The sequence below is a fragment of the Petaurus breviceps genome, unplaced genomic scaffold (assembly GCF_028583685.1).
Source record: "Petaurus breviceps papuanus isolate PSGF00001 unplaced genomic scaffold, PetGlider_PUasm1.0 42, whole genome shotgun sequence".
NCBI lineage: Eukaryota > Metazoa > Chordata > Mammalia > Diprotodontia > Petauridae > Petaurus > Petaurus breviceps.
Genome location: NW_027186325.1, coordinates 4,681,603 through 4,689,744, shown reverse-complemented (window position 1 = coordinate 4,689,744; position 8,142 = coordinate 4,681,603). Strand labels below are relative to the sequence as shown.

General features: G+C 36.6%; 1 long non-coding RNA gene across 1 annotated transcript in view; it reads right to left on the bottom strand.

Moving 5' to 3' along the window:
* The window catches only part of LOC138171299 (uncharacterized), a 30,495-nt gene extending 27,247 nt beyond the window's left edge, over positions 1-3,248 (bottom strand). The window contains exon 1 of the long non-coding RNA XR_011170853.1: positions 3,082-3,248. This is a non-coding gene — a long non-coding RNA (uncharacterized lncRNA). The remainder of the gene's footprint in view (positions 1-3,081) is intronic.
* Between the last annotated feature and the right edge of the window lie 4,894 nt (positions 3,249-8,142).

Here is an 8,142-nt window from a genome sequence, read left to right as displayed (position 1 = left end):
ATGGGCTTTCTTAAAGGGAGGCTATCTCCTTTTATTATGATAGATACGATTCTGCGACATTTTTTCTTCTTCTCACAATCTGCCATTAGTGATATAAGGTCCAAAGTGAACAAATTTCTTTTATAGTAATTAAAAGTCAGGATTTACAAGGCTTTGAAAGATGTGTTGGTTTCTGAGTTTATCAAATGGCTTCATCAAAGAAAAAGAACTGGAATTCAGTTAGTTACACTATTGAAGATGGGAAATGTCTTTAAAACAAATTGTAATGTCAATGCTGTACATATCTTCCAAGAATCTTTAACAAACTTTAAGACATTTCATTTCCATTCTCGATCAACACATCTAAAGAAATAGTCTTCATACTTCAATACATTGTTATAATCCATATTATTGTCTATAATTTACTGGCAGTTTTTTGTTGATGTCATTGTTTAGTCAGGGCTTAGAATTTTGTTTGGTAAGTCTATGGAACTCTTTTAAAAATAATGTCTTTAAAAATCATGATTAAAAAAATATTAAATTTCAGTTTAAAATTTAAAAATTTAAGTTTAAAATTTTAAAATCAGTTTATATCCTACTTTAATTACAGAGAAAGAAGTAAGTATGGAAAATACAAGCAGAGAAATTAGCACAAATACCAACAGGCAGGGCTCCAGCTGTCTGAACATAGGAATGTTGCTCTACACTTTACATATATCATTGGATCAAGGCAGCACAGAAATCTGAGGAGTCAAGGGGGCTCTGAACAAATGGTTAGTCAGAGTCTCCAACAGGAAATCAAAACATCCTTCTCATTAGAAAACCCCCAAAATAAAATACTAACCTCCCAGAATATATAAAATGTCTCTGCCCCTGATTGGCTCAGAATCAGAAGACACAAAACCTACTGACTCAGCACAGCTGTGAATTATCAGGGTTCAAAGGTGATTAATACTAGCTTTACCCTTGGAAACTAAACTCCAAAAAGAAAATAACAAAAATGCCACCTTGCTTGTGCTTGCAAATACTAACAATCCAATGACTCAGTAATCTAAATGTTTCTTTTTCTCTCATTAGTCTCTTTTATTTAAATGTTTTATTTATAATAAATATTAATTTAAATATTATTTAATTTAAATATTTTTGTTTAAATATTCTCATTCATGCAACTCTCACACCCTGCAGCCTACACCCCTGAACAAGTACTCCTACTCTGGGCTATTGGATCCCTAGTTTTCTGATTGGTGAGAGTGTATCAAAACTTGTTGCCTACAGATCTACTATCCTGCTCTTTTTCTGTAGTCTTCATCATGCCTTGTCAAATGTTCAATCTACTGCCTTGCAACTGGTTCTGGCAAGATTAAGTGAACGTCAGCTCTCACTCCTCAGAATTATATCTTAATAAATTATGCTATGATAACTTTCATCATCCCTGTGAAATTCCTGAAAACAACAACCCTCTTTAGCCCTAACTACCCTATAATTAAGTATGCTCCTCAAAGGCATTGACTCTTTCTCTAGTTGTTATCATTGTTGTTACTGTTGCTTATATTTGTATCCCACAGTTTAGCACAGGCCATAGCAAATGGTAAACAATGAACAATTGCTTTTGTATTCATTCATTCTTTCTGTTCTGATGTCTTACTTGTCTCCATCTTAATGTCCCTGGTACTAATACTATTTCTATTTTTGCATATTTTGATCTTGAGTTTTAATTTCATCAAATTAGGACATTTCTTTTGTGGAATGACAGGCAACTGATACAGATCAGCTCCAAGGCTAATTTATGGAAGATGCAGCCTATGATTTTTGAAAGAAATTATGAATTCTAAGAGGAAGAAGTGAGAAAGATATGCATCCCATTCATGGGAGTAATCTATAAAAATCAATAATTCAAATCAGCAAGGAATTATTGAGTGTCTTCTCTGTGCAAAGCACTATATTAAGAACTGGGAAAGCCATGGAAGTAAGAAAAAATAAATAAAATGGTCTGTGCTATCAAAAAGTTGACAGTTCAGGGGCGGCTAAGTGGCACAGTGACACACACTGGTCCTGGAGTCAGGAAGACCTGAGTTCAAATTTGGCCTCAGACACTTAACACAAAAATTAGCCATGTGACCTTGGGCAAGTCACTTAAGCCCAACTGCCCTCCAAAAAAGCAAAAAAAAAAGTTCACAGTCCTATGGGAAAGAAAATATCTAAACAACTATCTGTAAATACATGCAGTATAAATCAGAGATAATCTTGGAGGCAAGGTTCTAGCATTAAGGAGAATTGGGAAAGGCTTCTTGGTAACAAAGGAGTTTTGGGGGTGGCTAGGTGGTGCAGTGAGTAAAGCGCCAGCCCTAGAGTTAGGAGGACCCAAGTTCAGTTCTGGCCTCAGACACTTAACACCCACACAAAAATACTAGCCATGTAACCTTGGGCAAGTTACTTAACCGCAATTGCCCTTAAAAAGGCAAAAAACAAAAAACAAACAAACAAAAAAAAACAAAGGAGTTTTGCTAGGACTAAAAGGAAGCAAAGAGACAAAGAGATAATGATGAGGAAGAAAATAAGTCTTGGCACAGGAGTAGCCAGTAAAAATATCCAGAGTTGTGAGATAAAAATCTATTATGTAAGGAATAGTAAGGGAGGCAGTATCACTGGATAATACAATGTGTGGAAGGGAATCAAGTGTTAGACAATTTAAGGCATGAAAAGAATATGAAGTGCTTTAAAATAGAGACAGAAAATTTTATATTCGATTCTTGAAGTAATATGAAGCCATTGCTGTATATTAAATGTGTGGGACTGGAGGGTGGGAAGAGAGTGAAATCATCAGACCTGCTGTGACTACAATACAATATTCACAACACCCATGGTGGCTATGAATTTGCTGTTATAATTGTGAATCACAAATTGTAACAGTCTCTCCACATGGAGGACAGAACCAAAGCCTTTATTCAAATACCAGGAAACCAAGTCCCAAAACCAGAAGGTCAAAGTCATTACAGTAACCACGAAGTTGATACACATATTTGATGCAATGAACACCCACATTCCCAAATTTTCACAACAAAACAGATTCCCCCAAACAAGCATCCTCCTCTCCTCACTCACAGTAGCTGCTCAGCCTCCACAATGATTGCTTCCAGCAGTTCTCAGGAGAAGTTCTGGCTGGCTCTCAGAAGTTCTCAGCAGAAGTTCTCAGAAGAAATTCTCAGAAGAAAAATCTCAGCAGAAGTTCTCACTGACTCTTAGAAGAAAGTCTGCCAGAACAAGTTCTGTTCTCCAAATCTCTTCCCTCTCTAGCCTGGGCCTCTCCTTATTAGCTCCTCCCTGCCCCAACCCTTCCTGTTTCATCAACAAGACCCATTCACAAGTTCTGGTTCTTAATAAGTGCTAAGTAACTCATAGATTGCCAATACAAGGGGCATGGGAGATCTTTAAATACCATTAGCCTTACACCAGCACTTTAGGAGGATCAATTTGATAGCTGAGTGGAGGATGGACTAGAGTAGGCAGAACTTGAGGCAGGCAGATTAATTAAAAGGGCATTGTAATAGTCCTGGTGGTAGGTGATGAGGGCCAGTACCAGTAAAGGTAGAATAATCCATTTGTAGCAACAGATTACTTATGACATCTAACCAATCTAAGCAACAACTTAGATATGTGAGACAAAGTGGAGAGTTGAGAATGACACTTGTATTATGAGGCTGGTGACAGTGAGGATGGCAGTACCCTTGAAATTAGGATGATAGAATTTGGTGAAAAAAAGGATAATGGGCTCAGTTTTTGAAATGTAGAGTTAAAGATGTCTATAGGACATTCATTACAATAGACAGTAAATGATGTAAACCTGGAGATCAGGAGAGAGGTTAGGGCTGGATACAAAGATCTCAGAATGTAACAGATTATACTCACACACATATACAAAGTATTAAAGTTTGGGGTTTAGGGGTGCTCAAGACCCCAAAATACTGACTCTCTGGGTCCTGCCAAATGAATCCCACTCAAGCCTTCTCTCAGTGAAAGTAAAACAAAGTTTAACAAAGATCCACAATAATGGGTAGACTCTTAAGAAGTCTAAGTTTTCGTGACACTTGTATTGACAAGTGGACCAGAACAATCTGACACAGATTGAGTGTGAGCTAGATTGGATCTCAGTGCTTCATGGAGGCAAGATGAATGTTACATACATAAAGACTATGGGAGGGATCTAGGGGTGGTCTACAAGACAGTTTGGGGAGGATCTTGAGGAGGACTCTAAGGAGGATCTTGATGGAACTGAGGTCAGACTCCATGAACCAAAAGAATGGGATTTTGATGAGATCACCAGTGTGAAACAGCCAGAGGTAATAGAAAATGGAGGGCTAGTCTAGTTTAAGGGTAACATATTTAGTTACTTGGATTTGGTTATTTGGTTATTTTGGATATTTTGATAGGATCAAAGATGGGTGGTAGCTGAAGGCTACCTGGAGATAACAGAGTACTTTTGATCTCAGGGGAATCCCGGAAAAAGTGGAAAGATCAAGAGGTCTCCCAGAGCCTAAACCCCATCACAAAGTATATGCATGTATGTATGTACATATGTATGAATTGAGACAAAAGATGCCCTAATTTATCATCACAAAAATATCAGTCTTCTAGGGGTGCATGGTGGGTACTTAATAACAGGTATTTTTTTGTTATTTAATTGGTCCCTGATTATAAGCCTCTGTATTTTATCAACTATAATTTATTGCTTTTCAGTCCTTTATTGCATATGATAAAACTGAAACTCAAAATGGTTGATTGACTTTATAGAAATCATGTATCTCACATTTACAGGAGCCCAAACCCAAAGAATCTAACTTCTCTGAGCCTAAGGCTCTTAATCCTACACAATGTGTCTTGTGAGTTACAATCGTTCATCTTAAATATGTACGTTATTAATGTGTTTCATCAATATTTAAAATCAATGTGATTTTAAAAATGAGGAAAGGTCACCTAAATATTTTCTTTTGGTTTTCTTGGGAAGAACTTTTTCCACCTTCATCTCAGTCCAAATATAGACAGACAAAGCAATTTAATGCATTGTGAGATTCCTTTGTTCTGATGGTTATGCTATTTTAATCATCAGTCACAAATGTTATAAAAATGAAAATGCATTTAGGAAGGCCACACACATAGGAAACAGAAACCATGCACTGTAACTACTTCATAAAACTGAGGCAAAAAAAAAAAAAAAGCATCATGGTGGCCAGGTAGCACAGCGAGTAAGAGCACCAGTTCCAGTGTCGGGATGACACGTGGATCAAATCCGGCTCAGACACTTATTACCCACCCAGAAACACCCAGCCGGGTAATCTTGAGCAAGTTACTTAACCCCAATTGCTTAGGGGCAGCCAGGTGGTTCAGCAAGTAAGACCACCGGCTCCAGTGTCAGGATGACCTGGGGATCAAATCTGGGCTCAGATACTTAGCACCACACCCAGAAATAACTGGCCATGTAACCTTGAGCAAATTACTTAACCCCGATTGCTTTAAAAAAAAATCATCATCTGATGCTTTCACCATAAGGTCAGTTATAGGGAATATCTAATGATTATTTAAATCAGCAGTGGGGAACCTGCAGGCTCCAGGCCACATATGGTCCTCTAGGTCTTCAAGTATGTCCCTTTGATAGAATCAAAATGTTTGGATTAAAAAGACCACACTTGAGAACCTAGAGCACCACATATAGCCTTGAGGCCAAAAGTTTCCCACCCCAGACTTAGATGAATAGATGTAATCTTACTACACTATTTCCAATATTTTTTTTTTCATTTGAGAGTCATAGAATTGATTTTCATTTGTTTCAGAGCAACAGAATTGTAGGCATAATTACATAGATAAATTGCATTTTAATATATTATTAAATTAGAGTTTTAATAAGTAAGAATATTTTTAAGGCATCTTATGTTGGTTAACATAAATCAATTAAATTGCAATGTGTTTTCCTTGGTTTATTTAATTTCTGTGGGTAACCAAAGGAAGTATTGTGGGTGTTAAGTGCTTGCTTCCCATTGCCTAATAAATGGTTTTCAAAACCAATTTAACCATGGAACATTTTTGCTCTTGATATAGGTTTATGATAATGAAGAAATACTCCAAGGAAAAAGAAGGGGAAGGGTTGGGAAATGCTGGAAAAAAAATAGGACAGTAGTGTGTAGGGTTTAATTAGAATTTAAAAGTGCAAGTGATAGTGGAAATCATCTAGCTACCCCAATGTACAAATGAGGAAAATTATGTGGAAAAATTTGTTTACCATCTGTATGTTTGTGAGCTTAATTTTTTTAGCTATAAAATTGTGGGGATAGAATAAATGATCTCTAAAGTCCCATATATAACAAAATCAATGAAATAATGATTTTAATTAATATGTAGTGTCATCATGTGTTAATCCAAAAATCCAAACTCCATAATCAGATAACATATTTTTAACTATGTGCTCAGTTCTCATATCTGTCCTTCTTTTCTGAAATTTTTAACTTCAATGCTGCTGTAGTCTGGAATCTAAAGTCAGAACTCGCAACTCTTAGTTCAGGTTCAATGTTGAGACAAAAGGATACATTAATGATGCACTGAATATTTAACAAAGGAGGTTTACTTCGTCCTAATAGAACAAGGATATGTAACAGATATTGATGGCATTTGATTCCTCTGCAAGAGCCCCACCCCCATCTCCATCTGTAAACTCTTACAGTCAGTCAGTCATCGGGGTATAGGAACTCCTAAGGTCTTGGGCAACCACCATATCTGAGAGGCATTAAGCCCATTTGGCTTAAGCTTTTTGTGGCCCCATGGTCAGGAAACTTGCCAGAGAACCTGAGGTCAATCACGTTTCACTAGGAGGAAGTAACATCACCAAGGAATCCATTAAATAAGTGGGAGCCTAGGGAAATTGGGGATGCAGCTCTCAATTTAAAGAAACTGCTGTCCTAAAACAAGTGCACTGTGAAAACATAATAATCCTTTTTTTCTACTTTCTTACCCATTTAGCATTTTATCACCTTGTCAGTCATACTTCAGATGTTAGCTTGCCTAATACTTTGTTATATTCAGCTTGCTTTCCTTACTTTGTCTTATTAGTTTTTCTTCTCAAGCTCTTCATTCTCAATCTTTTCCCTATCTTCCTTTTATTCACCCCCCCCCAACCTCCCACAGAGTTAAGTCATTTCAGTTGTGTCTAACTCTTTATGACCACATTGGGGTTTTTTTTTGGCGAAGATATTGGGGTGGTTTGCTATTTCTTTCTCCAGCTCATTTGACTGATAAATCACTGAAGCAAATAAGGTTTAGTGACTTGTTCAGGCTCACAGAGCCAGAAAGTGCCTGATGCAAGATTAAAACTCAGGAAGAAAAATAAAATAAAATCAATTAAAAAAATAAAAATAAAAAACTGAGGAAGATGGGTCTTTTTGACTTCAGCCCTGGCATTCTATCTACTATGCCACTTAGATGCCCTAAAATAACAACAGCAACAGCAACTCCTACTGAGTAGTCCATTGGTAAATGTTTAATAATTGGCTGCCAAAAATAGAAGACACACTTAAATTTAATCTGAATGATTAACATTTTCTCCATATCTTTCTTAACTCTAGTTAAACTAGAGTTAACTTTCATAACTCTAGTTAAACTCTAGTTAATATAAGATTATAATAGAGTCACTATTTACAGTCCTTATGTATTTCTAAGTTGTAAATACTCACACCAATTATTAATCAATCATCTCTGAAGAGTCTCATGAGATGGCTCAAATATACTCCTTCCCCTAGAATTTTTTAAGTTGAGTGTTTCTCCTCTTCCCTCTCTTTTTATTCTTTTCCTTCTAGTCCTTCTCCAACTTCTCTTGCTTAAATTTTTTTCTCTTCTAATTTATGTCGACTTTTAACTTATGTCCTTTGGACCAATCACTTTTCTATGCAATACATTTTAGGAAATGTAATCCATAGTCAGTCAAAAAGCATATATTAAGTGTTTCTTATGTGCCAAGCACTCTCATGAGTGCTATAGAAGAGAGACAGAGAGAGAGACATAGAGGGAGAGGAAGAGACAGACAGAGACAGAGAGGTACAGAGATGGAGAGACACAGAGACATGGAGAGACACGGAGAGATAGACAGAGAGAGAACACAAATGCGAACATGATCATGGCTCT